Below are 21,287 nucleotides of genomic sequence, written 5' to 3' on the forward strand. Positions count from 1 at the left end.
GCTCCATCAATGGAGATTTGGCCTTCCATGGTCAAGTTCATGGCTAACTTGAAAGCCATCCTCTTGGTGAGAGGTTAAACACACTTAGGCTATTTGTGCATCTTCTCTTGCTACATGCACTTATAGATTTTCTCTCTCTTGTATATTCATGTGATGAGCCATTTGATAACTAATCTCATGATTAATGGATACTAGATTCTTGCTTTGATGTGTTTGATTCAATATTTTGCTCTAGATCCATTTCAATAACCTTGATCTATCCCTTGAAACCAAAAATTCCTTAAGGGAAAAAACATACAATTGTACGACGTATAATGGCAATTGTGCATGATAACATTGTGGATAATGTAATCTAAAACAGTTGAATGAAAAGGTATAGTTGAATTGAACGCATATAAGTTGATGTATGAACATACTAGTTGAGATATACAAGCTGAATTGTATGTATATACTAGTTGAGACATACAAGTTGAATCATATGCATATACTAGTTGAGATATACAAGCTGAATTGTATGCATATACTAGTTGAGACATACAAGTTGAATCATATGCATATACTAGTTGAGACATACAACTTGAATTGTATGCATATACTAGTTGAGACAGATAACTTGAATTGTATACATATATTAGTTAAGACATACAATTTAAATTGTATGATGTGTACAAGTGCAATTGTATGCATACGATTGATGTAATTGGTTTTTTCCACATAGTCCATACCATTAGACATCAAACCATACCATTAGAGGTCAAAAAATTGAAGTTTGGATCATTAGAGGAGGTCGAATCACCACGTACAATTAGAGCTTGTACCATTAGAGGTTGAATTAGAGGTCAAATAAACACATTCAATTAAAGCTTGCACCATTATGCACCATTAGACTTGTACCATTGTGCACCATTAGACTTGTACCATTAGACTACATATAATTTGGGCACATATCATTAGACAATTCCAAGACACATACCATTCTAGGTTATACAAGATCATTTAGTTTGCATATAAGATCATTTAGTCTACTTACAAGATTATTCGGTTTGCATATAAGGTCATTTAGTATGCATGCAAGATCATTTGATCCACGTACAAGTTGGTTTACACAATTTGGTTTTTGTATGATTTGGCTCGTACAATTTAGAGTGTATTTATATAATTTGATTTATACACATAAAATTGAACTTTGTATACATGGAACTACTTGTCTACATGTGAAAATGGTGGGTGCACACCATCATAAAAAATAGCCAAATCATATATTTATTTATTTCCAAACTTTGATAAGGGATGAATCCCTCTGTTTGGTCAAAGATTAGGAAACCAACATCCATTCCTTTTTCCACCTAGACAATTGTGCATCTAGAAATCCAAGGTTCTTGTGCCAACCAAGCTTAGATTCTCATTGCTATTTATAGAGACTCAAGGTAGTGTTGTGAAAATGGTAAGAATCCTTGATACATCGAGCGACAAGTGCATGATCTATGGATCAGAGGGATGAAAGTGCATAGAGATGCAGGATATGAAGTGATTCCTATCATGAAAGAGCTTGTTCAGGTTGGATAGCCAAATAACTTAGAACTAAGGGCTAGTACTACTTGGAGATATCTTGAACTTGTGGCCTACAATTAACAATAGGGAAGAGAATGCTTGGCTTTAACCCTAAGCTTGTGCAAATTGTGACCTACAATTAACAATAGGGAAGAGAATGCTTGGCTTTAACCCTAAGCTTGTGCAAATTGTGGCCTACAATTAACAATAGGGAAGAGAATGCTTGGCTTTAACCCTAAGCTTGTGCAAATTGTGGCCTACAATTAACAATAGGGAAGAGAATGCTTGTCTTTAACCCTAAATTGAAACTATGTTATAACTAGCCTCAATAGCCTCAATAGCCAACAACCACAAAACATATCCTAATATCCTAATGACACATAGAGGAACACACAGAAGAAAAGCTTCAAGTAGCCAAGACCAACCTAGGAGTAGTCTACCTAAGGAGGTGCATGAAAGTGCAACTACTAGCGTACATCCCTAGAATTATCATAGAGTAACTTACCCTAAATCAAGCTATCGACCCACCACCAATTGGAATCTCTCTTTCTTTGTGCAGCCCATAAAAACTGATAGTTGGTCCATTCGTTGTTGGCGGAACTCCTTTTGGGAAATCACAACCTAAGGAAGGAGAGCTAAGACCCAATCTTGTGGGGGGAAACATATTTTGGTACTTAACTTGGTTAGAGTTATAGTAGGACTAGTGTTAGTCTCTATCACCAAATGGGTTTACATCAAACTAAGCAAAGTGAAACATCAACTAAACCATTTATAGATACTCTATCTTTGGATGTGGGAAGAAATATAGAAACATTTAAAAAATAAGGCCAAAAATGACCACAATATGTGTGAGAGAGACATTGAGAGTGGTAGGGACAAAAAGAATGGGGAAGCAGACCATGAATTGTAAGAAATTACACTAAGTGGAACTTGATCACAAAATAAAGAACTTAAAGCAAGATATATAGAGAATAATGCTGATGGCATATGGAGAATATGCCCACCTATGCGCTTCGATAAAAAGCTTTGATGACGATCTTGGTAGACTACTCTAGACAGAGGATGTCGTGCACCTACCAAGGCGCACAACACATTGAAGATAGATCCAAAGCTATTGATCTTGATATAAAATAATGACTGCCAAACTAGTCTATATATAGTATCCAAGGTTAGTCATATTGTATGTTGCCAATGCCATCCACCCTATGACTTGTTTAACTAGACTAAACCAACCATATGACCTAGCACTGTAACCATATTTTAACTATACATTAGTTATTAGTTTTTTTGAACTATATATTAGTTATCCGTTATATTAGACTGCAAGTAAGACTTGCAATCTTAGCGTAGCTTCTAGACCCATTTGAGGTCATCATGTGAATGGGCCTTGCGTCCCCAAAGGACAAAGTGTCTGGGGAAGATCTCCTTCTATTGAAGAGTGTGGCTTATGTCACGGTAGTAATATATGAACTCATCTAGGACCAGGACGGGGTACTTCTTCCCTCGTTATAGGAGGTTTATTACCTTGATCATGTGAACACCCTCTTATCCACATTTTAGGTTGTATTTTGTATTTATCTATTTTGTACTTGTTGGTACACATTTTATAATCAAACAATCTACATCGAGTTTTCTACTCTCTTCTCTCATGCTTTTGTGCATCGCCATGATCATGTTTGTATGTGTGCATTGCTAATGTTGCTACAGATGTCAAGGTTCTAGCCTCCTATGTTTGCTACATCTCCATGATTGTGTCAAGGTATTTGTCGTCCCCTCTAAGAACTCTATTGTGTGCTACATCATCTTCAGTAGCCCTTGTGTTCATGCTCATTGCAGTCTTCAGGGGTGAGGCCTTTGCTACAAACTAGTGTGGTAAAAGCAAGGCATTCTAATAGGGGAGTAATAGATTTAACCCAATCCTCTGGCAAGTGTTAATCCTATTTCCTAAATGCCAAAGAAATCAAACAGAAATGCATTGTACCCACACACTCCCATAGATCAAACTTAAGGTTTAGGTTTACCGATTAATATGTCATGGGATTTAAGGTTGTTAATCCTATTTCCTAAATAAATGCCAAAGAAATTGAACAAAAATGCATTGTACCCACCCACTCTTGTAGATTAAACTTAAGGTTTAGATTTATTGAGATTAATATGTCGTGGGGTTTAAGGTTGTACCCCTATTCAGCTTCCCAAGGGAGGCCTTCCAATTCAGCTTAGATTTATTGAGATTAATATGTCATGGGGTTTAAGGTTGTACCCCTATTCAGCTTCCCAAGGGAGGCCTTCCAATTACTATGTGTGTAGTAGCTAGCTCAAAGAGTAGCTTCCATTACTTGTCTCATCAAACAATGTTGATGGCTTGACCAAGGACAAGTTCCTCTCACAATAAGAACCTATTGTGAGATTAATATGTCGTGGGGTTTAAGGTTGTACCCCTATTCAGCTTCCCAAGGGAGGCCTTCCAATTACTATGTGTGTAGTAGCTAGCTCAAAGAGTAGCTTCCATTACTTGTCTCATCAAACAATGTTGATGGCTTGACCAAGGACAAGTTCCTCTCACAATAAGAACCTATGGAGGTAGAGAAGAAAGTCCTCTCACTCTCACTCTCAATAAGAACCTATGGAGGTAGAGAAGAAAGTCCTCTCACTCTCACTCTCAATAAGAACCTATGGAGGTAGAGAAGAAAGTCCTCTCACTCTCACTCACAATAAGAACCTATGGAGGTAGAGAAGAAAGTCCTCTCACTCTCACTCACTCTCACTCACACACAAGAGATAGAGGGAAGAAGAAGAAGCAAGAGCTCTCAATTCTCACACAAGCAAAGTGTCCATTCTCATTAGATGAGCTATCCTTTGTAAAAACTTATTAGGTGTCTAGGCACCTGGGTACGAGTTGAAAAGATGCAGGGGAGAAGAGATCTTGAGCTCTTGCAAGCACATACACACTCACACAAACTCTAGAAGAGAGCACATAAGGTGAGAGGCTGAAAATTCTTCTTCTTCTTCACACAACAAAAGAGGTCTAAAAAGAAGATAAAGTGACTAACACACATAATTAGAGTATATACAAGGAGTCCATAATGTGAACACGCTAAGAGGAGTCCATAATGTGAACACGCTAAGAGGAGTGGGTAGATGTGGACTAGTCGGTGTAGTCCAGCTATAGAATCTTTGTGAAGATATGTCAGTGCCAGCTACCAAACCCTCCAGTGATATAAATGTCGAACGGTCATGTCGGTGCCTCGTGAGTGTCAGCTCATGTTGAGCTTGACATCTCAACACTCCCCCTTAATAGCTCATGAACTCCAAGCATATCTCAAAATCTGCGAAGCTTCTGAGCTCCCAAGGCCTTCGTGTGAAGATGTCAGCAACTTGATCTTGTGTGATGACGTAGGCCAAATCGATGTCGCCTGCCCCAAGACTCTCTCCCTGATGAAGTGGTAATGCACCTCAATGTGTTTCGACCGCGCATGAAAAACTGGGTTCTTGGCCAACTTTATACTATTAAGATTGTCACAGTATATGATAATCTTTCTCTCCACATGCAATCCTAAATTAGCACAAGTAGCTTGCGTAACCAAGATACCTCACATGCTACCACCGCAGCTCCTATATGTACTCTGCCTCTGTAGTACTGGACAAGGCAACTGTGGGCTGCTTCTTGCTGCTCCATGTCACAGTAACACTCCCCAATGAAAACATAAATCCACTGGTAGATCTCCTGTCTAAGATGCTACCTGCCGCCCAATCTGCATCTGTGTACCTATATAGCTCCATTGGTACACCTGCTGCATAAAACAATTTATAATGAACAGTGGCCCTCAAATATCGAAGTGTGCATTGCAACTTTATACTATTAAGATTGTCACAGTATATGATAATCTTTCTCTCCACATGCAATCCTAAATTAGCACAAGTAGCTTGCGTAACCAAGATACCTCACATGCTACCACCGCAGCTCCTATATGTACTCTGCCTCTGTAGCACTGGACAAGGCAACTGTGGGCTGCTTCTTGCTGCTCCATGTCACAGTAACACTCCCCAATGAAAACATAAATCCACTGGTAGATCTCCTGTCTAAGATGCTACCTGCCGCCCAATCTGCATCTGTGTACCTATATAGCTCCATTGGTACACCTGCTGCATAAAACAATTTATAATGAACAGTGGCCCTCAAATATCGAAGTGTGCATTGCACACTGTCAAGATGTGGTTTGCGCAGTACCTACATAGCAGTACCTATATAAACTGGCTTTCTAAGCCAACAATGTAGCTCAAATCTGGCTTGCTGATCGTGACATAGATCAAACTCCCCACAATCTTCCTGTACATAGTGGGATCCTCCAACACATAACTTACATCTACACTAAGCTTGCCATTTTGATCTAATGGCACCGAGATTGTCTTACAATCAGCCATCCCATACTTGGACAACATGTTCATTCAATGCATAATGTCTCTGTGTGCGAATGACCTCAATTCCCAAAAAATACTGCAGGTCTCCCAAATCCTTAATCTCAAACTTCCTTTTGAGAAGACTTTTCACATGCTCAATCTCTTCCAAGTTGTCACCTCCAACAGTAAGATCATCTACATATATGGTGATGATCACAATATCCTTATCACTCTTGCGCACATACAAAGAGTGATCTACATCTGCCATATGAAAACCAATAGTGATAAGATACTCAACAATCTTGTCATGCCATGCTTGTGGAGCTTGCTTCAGCCCGTACAAGGCCTTATGAAGCTTACACACATACTCTGGGTGACTTGTATCCTCAAAACCTGGTGGGGGCTGATCCATATACACCTCTTCTTGCAAGTCACCATGCAAGATAGCAATTTTTGACATCCATCTGATGTAAAAACCAACCTTTAGCTGTAGCCACCACAATCACAACTCTCACAATTTCCATCTTTGCAATTGGGCCAAATGTCTCCTCATAATTAATCCCATGTGTCTGCGTATATCCTTTGGCTACCAATCTAGCCTTGTACCTACTTATGCTACCATCACTATTATGTTTCATCGTATATATCCACTTACAGCCAATAGATTTCTTGCCTTCTGGCAATGGCACCAAATCCTAAGTCTCATTTCCATATAATGCATCCATCTCCTCATCCATAGCTTTCTCCCAACACACATTTCCAATAGCCTCATCAAAACATGTGGGTTCTACAACCTGCACAACTTTTGCCATATAAGCATAGTGATGTGCCACATAACCATCATAAGTCAACCTCTGCATAGGGTTTTTGACTCTTCCAGATCTTTGTAACTTTGTATTTATGACTTCCATAGCCTTCTTCACACCAGGTGTCCTCATTGTTCCAAGCTCCTCATCAAGGCTCATCTCTGAGCCACTAGAATCTCCATCAACAAGAGAATGCTGCCTTTGCCAATTACCATGACCTCGTTGACTCCCCCTGCCTTTAAACTGGCCTCTTCCACCTGTATTTTGTTGTTGTGAATCGTGGGACTGTTGCTGTGTTGACCATAATTCTAATTACCTGTTTGCCCACCACCTTGGCCACATCCACCACGACCTCTACCTCGTCTTCTACCTTAGAAGGCCTGCTGCTCTAAACTGTTTCTGTTTTGTAAAGATTGTTGATCTTCACCCAAGTTCTTCTCTTCAATGATCAGCATTGAGACCAAATCTGTGAAGTTGGGAATGTTCTCCCAAGTCTGAATGGACGTCTTGAACACCTTGTATTGTGGCCGAGACCACTAAGACACACTTTCACCTTATCATCATCATCAACAAGAAACACCAATTGATGCAAGGGATTCCACAATGCCCTTGATCTTCAAAGCATAATCATTCTCACAGACATATTCTTCTTTTCCACAGTATGAAGCTCATTCTTCAATTGAATTTTTCGTGCCTTGGTGTTGGTTTCATATGGCTTCACCAAGGTGTCCCATGCCTCCTTAGGTGACTTGGCATCCTGTATATGCCCAATCATAGTGTCGTGTATGTCCCATGCCTCCTTAGGTGACTTGGCATCCTGTATATGCCCAATCATAGTGTCGTGCCTTGGTGTTGGTTCATAGTGTCGTGTATGTTGATAGAAATCCAATACATGGCTTTCCTTGATTCTTGATTCCAATCCTTGAACTCTTTTATATCTGTAGCAGTTGGATTAATCTTTGGTATCTCCGATGCCTCCTCATGTTCACCTTTAATGTAGTCCTAGTAGTAACCTTTTCCCATCAAGAAATTTGTCAATCTAAACCTCCAAGCATGGAAGTTATTCTTGTTAAGATTCTTTGCAACAATTTGGTTTATTCCATCATTCGACATCTTGTCTGCAACACAAATTTACCAACAACAGCACTTTTGCTTCACCTGCACAAACTGTTGTATTCTTTGCCGGTACTATACTGCACCCAAATTATCACAACCAGTGACCTTGCTTTACATACATACACCTAATGGCAACTTGGAGACCTCTTTGCAGCACACACAGTGTTTGCTCAACCAATCACCCTTCATACAGTTCCAAAAATAGAGTTTTGCAGAGAATCAAAACTTACCCACACGGTGCTGGTGAACACGTGCAAATTGAAAATCGGAGGTCCAAATGTGCCCGAAATGCGTTTTCGACCCGAAAAATTTTGTTCAATGGATCGAATAGTTGCCCTGTACCTTTGCTCCCATGAAGAAATCTCCTCAATCGGAGTTTGTTTGCCGGTGCCTCCCAAAGAGCTCGTGACAAGGGTGTAGTAGCCAACACAAAGGGGGAAGAGTAGATGAAGCTCTTACCCTCATACCGCTTCCTATGCTTCTCTTTCTTACTGCTCAGCCCTTAGCATGAACCAGGCTCTGATACCATGAAAAGATGTAGGGGAGAAGAGAGCTTGAGCTCTTGCAGCACATACACACTCACACAAACCCTAGAAGAGAGCACACAAGGTGAGAGGCATAAAAATTTTCGTCTTCTTCACATAGCAAAAGAGGTCTACAAAGAAGATAAAGTGACTAACACATATAATAGAGTATATACAAGCTATCCATAATGTGAACATGCTAAGAGGAGTGGGTAGATGTGGACTAGTTGGTGTAGTCCAGCTGTAGAATCTTTGGCGAAGATATGTCGGTGCCAGCTACCAAACCCGCGAGTGATATAAATGTCGAACGATCATGCAGGCGCCTCGTGAGTGTCAGCTCATGTTAAGCTTGACATCTCAACACGGGTGACCATTGAATAAATCTATCATCTAGTGTGTGTTAGACTACTAGTATACACATGAGCTTGATGCTGGCATTACACTTAGCTATGTCATCCCTTGTTTACATTGTGTAGCTCATTAGAGCGAAAAAATCATAAGCTATGCATTAAGTGCAAAAAACCACTTGGGCAAAAAAATTACAAAGTGATCCAAATTAATAAAACCTTTGATGCCAATCACTTATAATGACTCCGAATGCTTTATAGAAAATCCGGTTGGGCTCGTCAAAGCTGTCCTCCAAGTCAACCACCATAAATGGGGTTAACATCTCCCCCCCTTTCTGATGTAGGTCCATCCTTGGATCTATGTGTTTAAGTGCAAGTTGAGGGGTTGATTCATGTGTCGATGTAGAATAAGCTGTGGACATGGAAGTTTGAGTTGAGAGTTTGTCCACATGTTGATGAAGTGCGTTATGAACCTTTGATGCAACTAGATTTGTTGCTTGTAAAATATCATCTTCCAAGGTCTTGATATATGTATGTGGAGTGGCTTTTCTTGACGAGGTTTTAGATGTCAAGTGCAATGCAAGTGCACAAGTAGAAACAAATAAAGAGTGCGTAATGCATGCTTTTAAAAAATGCAAGAAAACATAATGCTGTGTAAGTAAAGCATATTGATGGGTTCTTCAGGCGCGATAGGTTGTACCTTGGGGGCCAGTGTTACCATGCCAAGGTCCCCCTATCCAAAAATGTACCTAAAGGGCTTTTGTTGGCGAGATTTTAAAGGAATTTTTTTAATCTTTTTTTTTCAAAGAAAATAATATTATTAATAATAAAAATATTTAAATGGTAGTAACTATGAGTGCATATATACAATGTGCCAATGCATGACTCCATGCTGGACTATGCTAATGGTTGGAAAGACCATTAGCATAGCGACAATGGATGTTTTTGTTTTTGTTGTTTAAAAAATCTTAGTCATATAAATTTTCACCACTATAGGATGCCTACATCATATGGCTACACTAAATAGGTCACATGTGGGACAATGTGAAAACAGGTCAGCCTTTATCCTTGGTGATAAGAGTCACTATACTAGAACTAATAGATGCATTTTTTCTAGACAACTCCTTCCACAACAATAAGCTAACGAACTCTTGGTTAGCAAGAGGGGCTACAATGCCTCTCAAAGAAATCCAGAGATAAGTATTGAAACCGAGATAAGATTTATGCAAAGAGTTAAGGGTGATGTTAACAATTTTCTTGTCAGTATAATGATCTCATCAATGTCAAGAAGATATTCTCTTAAGTAGTGTAACTTGGTTAAGTGTCCATTTATGGACTCCTTCTCTTGTATTTTCTCATTATCAAGTTACCTCTTTTGAGAAAAGAAACTCGTGCATCATTTTTAGCTTGAGTCTCTAAAAATTCTCAAAAGCAAGTTTATAATTTTTTAAGAACATATATGTGGAACAATATACCTTTTGACAAACAAAGTAATTAATGCCAAATCTTGTGCATTATTAGAATTCCATCTTCTTTGATCAAGAGTAATTTGAAGAGCATAAGTCTAGGCCTGTTGGCCCTCATCCTATTGAGAGGAGTAGCAAGAGAAATTATGCTAGGTTGGGGCTCATTACACCACTCCCATAAACCCTTGCAATAAGGACATTTTTGACCATGAAACTCAAGAAGGAGTAATTTGACCCATGTGACCTATTTTCTTTAGAAAGAATACCAAATAAATCATTGGATCAGTTGGTAGCTATACCTAATTGCTACTATTGTTGAATCTGAGCAAGAGAGATGTTGGAAATAGCTTGAAATAAAATCACCAGTAGATACTAACCATAATCTGCTAAAAACCAATAGTGACGATTGAAGTCAGGAGTTGAATCGAACGATTAAAATCTTGGAGGATGATTGAAATCTTGGATCGGATGATTGAAGTCTACAATTGAATTAGACGATTAAAGTCCTAGATTGGAAGGTTAAAGTCTACAGTTAAATTGAAGGATTGAAGTCATTGATTGGACAATTGAAGTCCTAGATCAAATGATTATTAAAGTAGAATCGAGCGATAGAATTGGGTGATTGAAGTCCTAGCCTAATTGCATGGTTACCATATGCCCTACCATGTCACTATCTATATTCTCACTTAATCTAAGTACATTTTCATATGGCCTATGGCCTTAGGCCCCCTCGTAGAAGTAAATATGTGAACATGAAATCTCATTAGTGTATAACACACACTATTGAAGGACTCCATGCTCACTAAGCTCCAAATTGATACCTCGACAAAGTTTGATCATTACTCAATATTTCCCTTCACAGCTAATATTTGGATGTTTCATGTAAGCTATGAATTCACGCACACTCTCCTTCATTTTCACCCAAACCCATAAGAAATCTTGACAACAATCGATCACAAAAATTGTGACAAATCATCACTCATATCTTTCCCTTTGCACCTAAGACTTTATGAATTCACACATAATTTCTCCTTCATTTTGGTTAATAATGTTTAGTTTTGTGTGTTTAGTTGTGTGGTTGCACTTCAGTATATATTCCGATTTACTCCACTTTTGGTTATGTGGTCGCACTTTAGTTTACATTTCAGTTTACTCTACTTTAAGCAATCCAACCATGCATGTTACATTCAGGGTCTCAAAATTCGCTCTTTCCTTAGGCTTTAGTGTTCTATGAACCACCCACATGCTCTTCCATCCCGTGTGAGACTAAATGCCATGACACAAGTCAAAATATCTCATTCACAAAATGTGTTCCAAATCTATGCAAAGATCCTTAAAGCCTAGGATCTATGTCACCTTGAAATTTATGCATTAGTTTAGCCACTTAAGCTGGGTTGATATAGCTTCTCTTAGGATTTCTTGTAACTCTTCTAGCTTCCTTGCCACCCTCCTTCATATTTTCAATGCTCGATGCAACATGTAAAGAGGACCATAGCTGGTAGTATATGTATCCACAAACAAAGGGCCTAAATTTGTCCTCTCAAAGTGACGCATGTAATTCAACCTTGAAGGCTCAAATATTTTCATCATCAAGGCCTATGAGCAACATGTCATCAACATATAGAATGATGACCAAACATTTCTCTTAGTATTCTTGGCATTTCACATAGAGGGTATATTCAATTGGACTATTACAAACACTATGTGCAATCAAGGATGCATTAATCTTCTCACACCATGATTTAAGATCCTACTTAAGGCCATACAAACATTTCTATAGTCGTGCATACTTTCTTCTCATGTCCCTTCTGAACAAGATTCATAAGGTTGAGATATATGTACCCCCTTCATGTAAATCATCATTTAAGAAGGTAGCCTTGATAGACAGTCTTGATATCCATTCGATGTACATGCCTACCATGGCATGGTGCCAATGCTATGATACACTTAATGGTAGTCATTGCGATGTAGGAGTAGAGGTTGAGGGTTAACTCCCCGATGTGAGGCCGCTCTAGGGGCTCACTCCATCTCTACTTGTGTCACCCAAATGGAGCTTTCACAAGCTAGGTAGAGAGCAAAGAGGAAGGGAACTATGGAAAGCTCTACCTCGGCTACCATCTCATCTTGTAGCTCATCATAGTTTTTCTGGAGGGCCACCACATGTTCTTTTAGTAGGGCCATTTGTACGTGCAAGAGTGATCGCAAGAAGAAGACCACAAGAGGGAGAAGAGAGAGCAAGACAAGTATCATCACCTACATGAACACACCTACAATCAAGCAAACATACATTCACAAACACAAGCCTACCACCATAGCCACAAGAGAGAGAGAGAGAGAGAGAGAAGGTAAAACTCAATTGTGATAATGGGATTGTCCTTTTTCATATTTCATAAATCACTGATATACATGAGCTCACTTTTTATAATGGCCAGCCACCCATTTGCAATTGGGGGCCCAAATTTGATTTCGTAGCTTCATGTACATCTAGGCTTATTCCTATGACCCAGGCATTACACAAGTCGTAAGTTTGGTCATCCCGTATATTTTTTACATGAAGGGCTTAGTGTGGTTACATAATAATGAGTTACAAAAAGCTTGGTCATCCCGTATATTTTTTACATGAAGGGCTTAGCGTGGCTACATATTAATGAGTTACAAAAAGCTTGGCCATCCCATATATTTTTTACATGAAGGGCTTAGTGTGGTTACATAATAATGAGTTACAAAAAGCGTAACCATGCTTGAAAATTATGTTAACTAGTGTGGTTAATAGTTTCATCCTAGTCAATGCCCTTATGCTAAGCATAACCCCTTGCAAACAAGGCTAGCCTTATAGAAATTGACACTATCATCTGCCTTTCTCTTTAGCTTGTAAACCCACTTTATACCAATGGATTTCTTTCCATGAGGCAAATAAGCCAAATACCAATGGCATTCCTACCACATGAGGCAAATTAACCAAATACCAAGTGTCATTCTTAAGGATTGTACCAATGGCTTTCTTGCTGTGAGGCAAATTAGCTAAATACCAAGTGTCATTCTTAAGGATTGAGTCATACTCATCCTACATGGCATGCATCCAATGATTATCTTCATGTGCTTCATCAAATATGTTCGTCTTCATTGCATGAACTATTAATGGGAGCACTGTCCACACCATAATAAGTAGATATGTAATGAGAACCTTCACGTGTCCTACTAGACAAAGGAGCTATCATTCTCTACTATCACGTAATGTATCTAACCAACACCACCTGTCTGGATCCTAAATGGATGTTTGTTCCTCATATATTTCAGCCTCCACAATAGCTTCATCTATGGGATGATCTACGGGCTATAAAACATGCTAAATCTTAGTCACCAATGGGGGCTGATTTAGGGGTTGAATTATTACACCCTCTTAAGCACCACGTGACTACTCTACATATGGTTAACCTAAGTTATAAAATGGTGGGAGTGTATCAAGCAAATTTTGTGGGTATACCCCTTGCTATTATTTGTATGTAAGCATGGGGGCTGATTTAGGGGTTGAACAATTACACCCTCTTAAGAACCACTTGACTATTCTACATATGGCTAACCCAAATTATACAATGGTAGGAGTGTATCAAGCAAATTTTGTGGGTATACCCCTTATTGTTTTTCACATGTAAGCATGGGCTGAACAACTAAGTTTTCCTTAAAAACAACATCTTTGCTCACCAAAATCCGCTTGGTGGGCCAAATGATAGAGCCTATGTCCCTTGCTTTTTTCCAAAATATCCCACAAAAATACGTTTGTCCACCTTGTCATCAAGCTTACTATAGTGTGCTTGGGTACAATATTAAAAGCAAGACATCCAAACACATGGTTATGAGCCACTTAGAGAGCTTTCTACCATTCCAAGATTCACAAGACACAACTGTTAGCAAGGCTTTGGTGGGACATCTATTCATCAGCACATAATAGCCTCCAACCAAAAACCGTGAGGTGAACCTAGTCCCTTCACTATGCACATAATAGCCTCCAACCAAAAACTGTGAGGTGAACCTAGTCCCTTCACTATGCAATGTGCCACCTCTATAAGTGGTGCACATAATAGCCTCCAACCAAAAACCGTGAGGTGAACCTAGTCCCTTCACTATGCAATGTGCCACCTCTATAAGAGACATGTCCTTTCTCTCTGCCACACCATTTATTTGTGATGTGTGTAGGACATTGTATACATTAATGTTTTATGCCTCTTTCCAGACATGTATATAGTAAATTCCTTTAACATATACTCCCCTTTGATCCTCGATTATACGAGACGAAGAGTACCAACTTTACATCACATTTTTAGCCATGGAGAGAAAGTGTCTAGAGCACATAAAACCCCTCTAACTTCTGCTTCAATGGATACACCCAGGCATGCCTGGAGTAATCATCAATAATAAATGTCACAAAGTAGAGGTATCCCTCAATAGATAGTGTCATCATAAGACTGCATACAAACATCACTATGTACTAGCTACTATAGTTTTTGGATAGCTCTCACTAAGCCATCTTTTGGGAATGATGCCCTTGCATCTTGCCTAAAATGTACCCTGCATACATGTTTAGCAGGTGCTTTAAGCTTTGGAAACTCTGACACCATATCTTTCCTTTTAAGGTGCAACACTACCAAAGTTCATGTGACCAAAGCAGGCATGTCATAGTTCCTCATCACACATAGCACGTATGTATAAACATCATGTGCCAACATCCAGCCTATAAATCCATGACATAATGTACTTGAGGCGCCGGTGGTGTCACCATCCCTTGAATCATGATTTGTGCATCTTTTATAAACACTAGGCTTGCCCTTGTAATGGTCAAGACTGACAATTCTTCTTAACACATGATACATACAAAAAATATAAGAGAATAATTTTCCCACCATTTGTAGTAGCGAGTAAAACATTGCCAAGTCCTTTCATGAGATAGGAGGAGCTGCTTGCACATGTGATATTATCTCCTTGGGGAGCAGACCTAAGAGATAAAAATTGATCTTGGTGAGAAGTGACATGCTTGCTAGAACCACCATCAAAATGGTAGACATGTGAATTTACACTGACATGTATACATCACATAGAGAATAAGTACACTGCACATGGAGTGCCTAATCATCCTATGTATACATCACATGGAATAACTACACTGCAAATTAAATGCCTAATCATCCTATGTATAGCTTATGGATTCCTTCTTCTCAACATCACAGCCATAGCCATGCTTGATTCTTTCTTCTCTTTTTCCTTGCCAGGCTTTTCGTGCCCTCATTACTATAATGGACAAGTTTCTTGCAATAATTGCACTTGCCCTTATTTCTCTTCATCCTTGTGTTAACCCCATTTATGGCAATTAATTGGGTAGATGGCTTTGGGCCCCATCGGACTCTCTTCAAAGCATTTGGAGTCATTACGAGTGATTGGCATCAAAGGTTTTATTAATTTGGATCACTTTGTAATTTTGTCCACCTGAGCAATTTTTTGCACTTAATGCATAGCTTATGATTTTTTCGCTTTAATGAGCTACACATGATGCAAACAAGGGATGACTGAGCTAAGTGTAATGCCAACATCAAGCTCACGTGTATACTAGTAGACTAGCGTAAACTAAAGATAGATTTACTCAATGGCCACCTATGCTTGGGTGCCCGGCCACTTAATAAGTTTGTATAAAGGATAACTCATCTAATGAGAATGGACACTTCCCTTGTGTGAGAATTGAGAGCTCTTGCTTCTTCTTCTCTCTATCTCTTGTGTGTGAGTGAGAGTGAGAGTGAGTGAGTGAGAGTGACAGTGAGTGAGTGTGAGCTTGAGGGATTTCTTCTCCACCTCCATAGCTTCTTGAGTGTGAGTGAGAGTGAGTGAGTGTGAGCTTGAGGGATTTCTTCTCCACCTCCATAGCTTCTGTGAGAGGGACTTGCAAGCCATCAACATTGTTCGGTGATGACAAGCAATGGAAGCTACTATTTGAGCTAGCTGCTGCTACACATAGCGGTTGGAAGGCCTCCCTTGGGAAGCTAAATAGGGGTACAACCTTAAACCCCATGATGTATTAATTGGTAAACCTAAACCTTAAGGCTGATCAATAGGAGTGTGTGGGTACAATGCATGTCTGTTTGATTGCTTTGGTATTTAGGAAATAGGATTAACATTGGCATCAATATCGGGGATTTATGGTTGTTATCCTAGCCCTTGTGGTAGTTTATGATACTTGTCCAATTATTTTTTTCTATTCTATGAGCTCACTGTGTGAAAATACAGTGAGTGGGAGAAGAGGGGAAAACGGATAAGGTTGGGTCACTCATGGATTTGAGTGGGTTGTTTTGCATTTTTGTTTTTCGATTTTATATTTTTCATTTGATTTGATGTTTTTGGTGATACAGTGTAGATTATATTTCATTAGGTGTTTTCTCATTAGTTTTGTACAAATTATGGAATCAAAATGTCTATTTTTGTTCTCTGTAAAGTTTTGTACAATGAACGAAAATAGATCTAATTAATATTTAATCTCTCTATTAATTAAAAATAAAAAAAATTAATCATTGGCATTGCATTCATACTATGAATAGAAGAATTTTGATGTATTTTGTTAACTAAGAGAGGAATTAGCTAAGCACTAATTAACAGATAATCAAATCATCATTTTTTGGATATTTTCTAACAAGCATGAAAATTGTCATAACTTGAGCTCTTGAACTCGGAATTTGATTCTGTAAACACCATTGGAATCAAGAGATCGAGTATACAACCCTATAGGTTCAATTTGGGCTAAGTGGGACTATAAAAAAACTCTATTTTTAGACCCCTAATTAGAATTAATGATGTAATTAGTCATAATCTAGACATCTTTGGATTAATATTGATTCATTCAATTTGCATTTAAGCTTAGGATTTTGCTTGGTAGAGTAATTTTTATTTCTATGTTATATTATGCAGAGAAAACTAAAAAAGACAGAGTGCTTGATTTGTCTTAATTTTGCCCATTTTGAAAGGGAAATTGTGTGCAATTTACTTGAGACTATTTTAATTGAGTATTGAGTTGAAGTCCTGGTTTATTGCTTCAATCAAATGCATGCTTTGCTTACATGTTTTCATGGCTAATCATACCCTAGCTTAAGTCTTTTGACATTTGAATTTGAGTGTGAAGGCTGATTTAGCCCGGAGGAGATAACAGAATGGGGTATTGTTGGGTAAAGTTTTGTCTTCTCTAACTCACCAAAAGTTTGTAACTTTGGCCCCATGAGAGCTTTGTCTCTCTTGCCCATTCTGCGTGTAAGCGTGTATATCCTTTGTGGTGAGTGAGATGGATTTTCCATCCACATTATATGTTTAATGCATTTGGTATCTTAGTGGTGCTTATAGGTACAATTAGGCCCCATTCAGCACATCCTTGGAGGTGATTGCTTGGCTATGAGCAAGTGGAATGAAGAGGTGGGAAGCAAAGAAAATGTGACCTCGTATGTGGCTTGGACTTCTCTAGTGATTACAGTACAAAGACTAACTAATATGCTCTTATTCTATCTTTAGTGGTGTATTTTCCCTATCAACTACTTATTTGCTATACTAATTCTTTCTATTTGCTACTTCCCTTAGTGTTAGGCTTCATTATGGCTAAGTCTGCCCTGCATCTTCGGAGGTTTGATAGAAACTCAGTACGAAGGCCTTTGTGTAAGTATATGCTCTTATGTGTGTGCGTGTGTGTGGAGTGTTGAAATATACAAGTGAATAGGGTGTGTGCGGGAACAAGCCCTTGGTTAGAGGCTATAAAAGAGAATCTATAAATGTGAGAGAACCTATGAAAAGGTGAGAAGAATCTACTAGGAGAGAATAAAGGGTAGCATGAGAAGATTTAGGAAGTGTGGAGATATTCTGGGAGAGGTGGAGAGAATCAAGCAAAAGAGGTGGAGTGAATCAAGGAGAAATCAGTGGGATTAGATGCTTGGATGTAAACTCTATAAATTGAGGCATTGGCCTAATGAGAATTTACTGGTTTTTGATTATCCATACCTACATTAAGGTATTTGTTAATTACTCACTAATCATGTCTTAATTATCATCTAATCACTTTGTTAATGATGTTGATTCTAGCATTTGATCCACCATAGCTCATCACATTGCTGTAATTTTAACATGGTATCAGAGCCATGCCTAGAATCCATCAAGTTTATGAGCCCATTATCTAGTTAATTAGGATTAGTAGATAATTAGGAAATAATAAAAAAGTAGTTATTTTCAACTAACCTTTGTACCCCCAGCCAGTGGAGGAGATCCCTCTCCTTGCACACTCAACCATTGCCCAAGCCCTTTTAGGTACTCATGGACTCAAGGGGCTACACACAGCCCAAGGGAATTGAACCAATTCAGCGCAGAACGCCGGCGCGGCAGCACGAATTGCAGGCGCCTTTTTTTGGAGGAAATCTGTATTTTCTACTTCATGAAATCAAATTGGTCTAATTCCTTATAGCTCTAGGGGTTTTCAAGCATGCTCTACAAGCTGGTGAAGTCAGAATTCAATTTGATCAAGTCTATAGTGAGATCCAAGCTCTTCATCAATCTGCAGGTGACTTTGGTAAAACAGAGATTAAGCATTCAATGTTTGGTCAAATCTTGTGTTTCTTGGCTTAATCCTCTACTAGACTCATTGCTATTGATGGCCTTGAAAGGATTTGAGCTCATTTGAAGTCTAAGGCCTCAGATCTGGGCTCCCCGCATACTCTATTTTCTGCAATTGAGGGTTCAAATTAACCATTAGGTATCTGATATAGATCCCTATAACTTCATATTGCAATTCGGAGTTGGTTTGATACTCCAACCATTCCGTACAAATTGGTTACCCTTGATTTAATGTAATTTCTGGTGATTTTATGCTGATAAATTTGTTGTAATCATCTCTTAAACACCATATTGAGTTGTAAAAGGGTAGACACTACCCTTGAATCTTGAAATTGGATAAAGAGGTAAGACCCCATTCACATCATCATGAGTACATCACAAGAAATAGCCAAATTTAATGGGGAGGGAGCAGTTTTACACATGGCAGACAAAAACCATGTATTTGCTCATGAGAAAAAACTTGTGGGGGCTAGTTGAGGGAAGAGATGAATGCCCAGAGGTGAGAGGGGAAAATGAGTGGAAAAGCAGGAATGAAAAAGCATTGGGACTTATTGCACTCAGTTTAAATGATGAAATCATTCATCACATCACAGGGATACAATGGGCAAAAGATGCATGGGATGAACTCAATAAATTTTTTGACACACAAGCTAAAAATTCAACGATAAATCTCCAAAGGAAGTGGAGTCGGATCATCTTTTCTGAGAGAGGAAAACTTGGTACAGGATCCAGGTGTGCTAAGTTCACTTGAGGGAAGGTGTGCTAGACACTGGTCTCGCAGACTATCAAGTAAGAGGGAAACTTGGTATAGGGTCCAGGTGTGCTAGGAGTATTCACTTGAGGGGAGGTGTTGAAATATACAAGTGAATAGGGTGTGTGCAGGAACAAACCCTTGGTTAGAGGCTGTAAAAGAGAATCTGTAAATGTGAGAGAACCTGTGAAAAGGTGAGAAGAATCTACTGGGAGAGAATAAAGGGTAGCATGAGAAGATTTAGGAAGTGTGGAGATATTCTGGGAGAGGTGGAGAGAATCAAGCAAAAGAGGTGGAGTGAATCAAGGAGAAATCAGTGGGATGCTTGGATGTAAGCTCTATAAATTGAGGCATTGGCCTAATGAGAATTTGCTGGTTTTTGATTATCCATGCCTACATTAAGCTATTTGTTAATTACTCATTACATTAAGCTATTTGTTAATTACTCACTAATCACATCTTAATTATCATCTAATCACTTTGTTAATTACTCACTAATCACATCTAATTATCATCTAATCACTTTGTTAATTATGTTGATTCTAGCATTTGATCCACCATAGCTCATCACATTGCTGTAATTTTAACATGGAGTGCATGTGTGAGAGTATATCTTGATACAGAGTTCTACACCCACTATTGGGGCACTGATGACATTAGTGGGGATGTCGTAGTATTTAGTCCATACTATGCATAATGGAGTTGATAGTTATATAGTCTTGTGGGTTGACTACCATGAGTATATAACATGCACGTTCCTAAAAGGTGAATTTGGACATGTTCCTGGATTCATCTAGGTATATATATGTATATATATATATATATATATATATATATATATATATATATATATATATATAGTTGCAAGCTATCATTCCTACTTTTAACACAAAGGAGATGAGTTGGTGGGTAATTGGTCAGACTTCCAAGCTCTAAACTCATCACAACTCATACGCACTTTATGTTACAACATACCCTTTGAGGTCCCTATTGTGATTTCTCACGGAGTACGGAGGCCACGAGCACATACATGACTATATATGCTATATCTACCTTCTGGGGACTGATTTCACTTATTTGGTTAATTTACAATGCATAGTAATCAAGACTACGGATTGATGTGAAGGAGATTGGAGACCTTGACTTTGCAAACTTATGGACTCTATTATATGACCACCTAATCTACGGATACATCCTCAAGTAAGTCCTAAATTCTATTGGTTGTATACTTGAGTAGCCTATTATGTTATATTTTAGCATTCCAAGTGGCTGGGAAGTCTGATTTTGACTGGGTAGAAAAGGGTATGAATTAGGACGAGTAAAGGATTGTTAAAAAAATATAATTATCTGAAATTGTTATAACTTTTGATGCACGACTCAGAATGAAAAATTGTTTACATGAATGGAAAGCTTCTATTGAGTAGATAACTTTTGACTACTTGAACATCTCAATCAGACTTGCGAGTCAAATGTTATGAGCTATACAAGTTGATGACCCTGTTTGGAGGAGTTGTCCATGCCTGGCATTTTCTCTTAGCTCAGTGACTCTTTTTGAGTTCTAACTTTTTCTTGATGTTGTAGAGACTTGTACTAGGCTAGTGTTAGGTATGACCTCAACAAACTGCTAAATTTGGAAATTGCCTAAAATTGGTAATATTTCTTTTTTTCTTATTTATGCCTAGCTAAAAATAGCAAGTGGACTTTAG

This window comes from Cibotium barometz, chromosome 21 (assembly GCF_041138505.1).
Source record: "Cibotium barometz isolate CiBa-2024 chromosome 21, ASM4113850v1, whole genome shotgun sequence".
NCBI lineage: Eukaryota > Viridiplantae > Streptophyta > Polypodiopsida > Cyatheales > Cibotiaceae > Cibotium > Cibotium barometz.